At 25.8% G+C, this 3099-nt stretch overlaps 1 protein-coding gene across 1 annotated transcript in view; it reads right to left on the reverse strand.

Annotated features, from left to right (window-relative positions):
- Positions 1-3051: 3051 nt before the first annotated feature.
- The window catches only part of LOC101495938 (protein REVEILLE 3), a 5850-nt gene continuing 5802 nt past the window's right edge, over positions 3052-3099 (reverse strand). Inside the window, exon 8 of the mRNA XM_004510690.4 lies at positions 3052-3099. This exon is cut by the window's right edge and continues 499 nt beyond it. The gene's annotated coding sequence lies outside the window, so the exon portion shown is untranslated.

Below are 3099 nucleotides of genomic sequence, written 5' to 3' on the forward strand. Positions count from 1 at the left end.
TGTGTCTCTCTTATAAATATCATTCACATTATCTACTATATACACAATTTCTTATTAGTTAATTTTTTTTTTACCAAAATTCGTTATTCATTTTTGTGTTTATCTTTTTTCGAAAAAAATCAGATTTTGTTGCTTCAATTTCTCCAAATAATGATTCATGGAATTTGGTTGATAAAGTTGTGACATTGTTCATGTCAACGTCAAAACATATATTTTACGCTAGAAATGGTCTTGATGGGTGATGTTAAAGTTTAATTCTTTTGTTTATAAATTCAAATTTTAAATTATACACGATCTTATTTGTTGTTAGAAAGATGTGTTTCATATTTTTAGAGGATAAAATTGAAGCAAACGTGAGCTTTTATTTCTGGATTTGAGATTAACATTCTTGAAGGAGCTGTGTACAACAAATTTCTGGATTAATATGTCATTGTTATTTTATTCTATTTATATAAAAAAATTACTACTTTGTTATATATATTTTATTATTGTTTATGTTTTTAAATTTTGTTTAAAAAATTTATACATTTTGTGTATGTATATTTATAAGATTTCTCTCATATATAGTTGTTGTCGGTCTTAATAATTTTGATTATAGTTTATCTAATAAACAATGTTGCCACATAGTTGTTGTCCGTCTTAATAATTTTGATTTTAGGTTATTTAATAAACATTGTTATCACAAAGTTACATTGAAGAGAAAAATAGAAAAATAATAATATATTTAAATAAATATAAAATTTATTTAAGAATTAAAAAAAATATAATTCATTATTGATTCGACAGTTTTTATGTAGGAGTAATGGTTTTTCAAACTTCAACAACAACTGATTTAACAAATTTGTTCCACCATGATTTGATCAGTTTTTGTAAAAGTGTGTAATGATTTTTTAAAACTACTATTTTACTAATTTATTATACATTTTACATTCTAAATTTATTATTAAATATCATGCAAATTCAAAAGAAATGAAAGATTAATGAAGACTAACATACAAATTTAAAGATAAAAGATAACCATAGTTTTTTTGTGTATTGTAATTTTTTTTGTAATGAGAAGATTATTTTTCTGTAGTATTTTGTGAGTAGTACTGAAATGAAAGATATTTCAACAAAATTTACATAAATTTTTAAATATCATGTATTTCATATAAATAACATACTTAAGTTATATATGTCATGTCCATTATTTTAAAAATTCTTATTTCATCTGATCTAATTACTTATTTATTTAATAATTATTGTTTTTATTTGTTTAAAATTAAAAGTATTGTTTTATAACAAATTTTGTTGGAAAGAAAAAAAACTGTATGATCATTAAAGAGTGTTGCTATCAGTAATATTGACATGTCAATAAAATTTATGAGAATATATATATATATATATATATATATTAATATATATATATATTAATATAATAATTTATTTATTAAAATGTATATTATTTCCGTGCAACGTACGGGTTACATACTAGTTTACATAAAAGAAAAGAAAAAAAAAACCGCTTCAATCTAGACTATAAGCTCTAGATTTCTGAAATTTATCTTGGCAATAACTTCTTCTAAAGCCTTTGGAAGAGTAGGAAGTTTGAGTACTGTATGATGCCGCATTTCCAAGTAAGTTTCAATTAAATACATTAACATCATAAACCGTGAAAATCGATTAGAAGATTGCAAATCAAGTAGGTTCTACATTTTATTTCCGGAGGCTAAGAAGTAGAATAGTACCACAAGAGTAAATGATTAAGAAGATGAGAGAGTAAGTACTACTTCAAACCATTATTACTCACTGCTTTAAATTACAATCTAACCCTGTAACACATCTATAGCAACCAAGATAATCAGAATGGGGGTTTTCATTGAAATATTATTAGATTTAATATTGTGTAACTGACTCGGATTTTGCATTTTTATTGATCTGCGTTTATTATCGATAGTAATAATAATAATAATTATTATAATAAATAATTATTATTATAATAAATAATTATTATTATTATTATAATTAAAAAGAACATTGATTTCGTTGAATTCTCACTGAATATTTCAGGTACTATCACGTAGATATAAATAATGGGTGGTGAAATTAAAATCTCTTATAAGATAAAAAAATAAAATAAAATGCGGAAGGAATCTTGAATAGTATGATGCCTATAAAAAGAAATGTTGATGTGTGATGTGGGCACACATGCCTTGGAATTATTTGTGCAATTATCTTCACCTTTATATTCATCTTATTCAAATTGTTGTAGCATTTTCCAATAGAAGATATAACAAACAACAACATGAACTAGAGTAGAGTCGACTCTTTAACTCCAATGTTCAGTAAAGATCTATGAAAATATGCAGAGAGAAGAAAAGAAAAAGAAAAACTTTTGCTAGCAAAAGTTGAGAAAGGTGATAGGAGCTAGGAGAGTACTCTTTACCTGTCTCGTTGACTTTCCTAATATGCCTTGAAAATTATTGTAAGTATAATTGTACAAAACAAAAACATCCCATCAATTATAGATAATCAGACATCTCGATGAACCTTGACTAAACCAAGCAATTCAGAGACACAAACGATGCAAGTTATAATGCATATTTAAAGGACGACCCAAGTGCCTTAGATAATGGAAAGTCAGAATGTTTTCCTAAGTGCTCGACTCTTCTGACCCTCCAAAGTCACTTTGGAAGGACACATTCAAAAAAGACAGTTCATGTTCTCTGAAAATACATTTTTAAACAAAAACACAATTTTTCTCAACTAAATGTATACTTCCAAATTCATGGGTAGTTAAAAAAATTTGGGTGGGTAAAGTTGTGCCCTTCTCATATGGTATGAATCTATAACAAAATAAATGATGGACAAAACTATGCAAAACAAATTGCACATGACAGGCAGACCATACACATTTGTCAAGTGATGTGTGCGTTGGCGTAGCAAGACCTGCCCTTAATAATAGATCAATTGCAAATCATGATTTTTTGAGTTCAAAGTTCAACATTATATCTTTACGTTGAGACTAGTATCACATATGCATGAAACCAAAAGTAAAACTTATCTCCACTGTTTTATTATTTTATATACACAACACAAACAACACCTAAAACCTTACAC

The sequence above is a fragment of the Cicer arietinum genome, chromosome 7, assembly GCF_000331145.2.
Source record: "Cicer arietinum cultivar CDC Frontier isolate Library 1 chromosome 7, Cicar.CDCFrontier_v2.0, whole genome shotgun sequence".
NCBI classification, from domain to species: Eukaryota; Viridiplantae; Streptophyta; class Magnoliopsida; order Fabales; family Fabaceae; genus Cicer; species Cicer arietinum.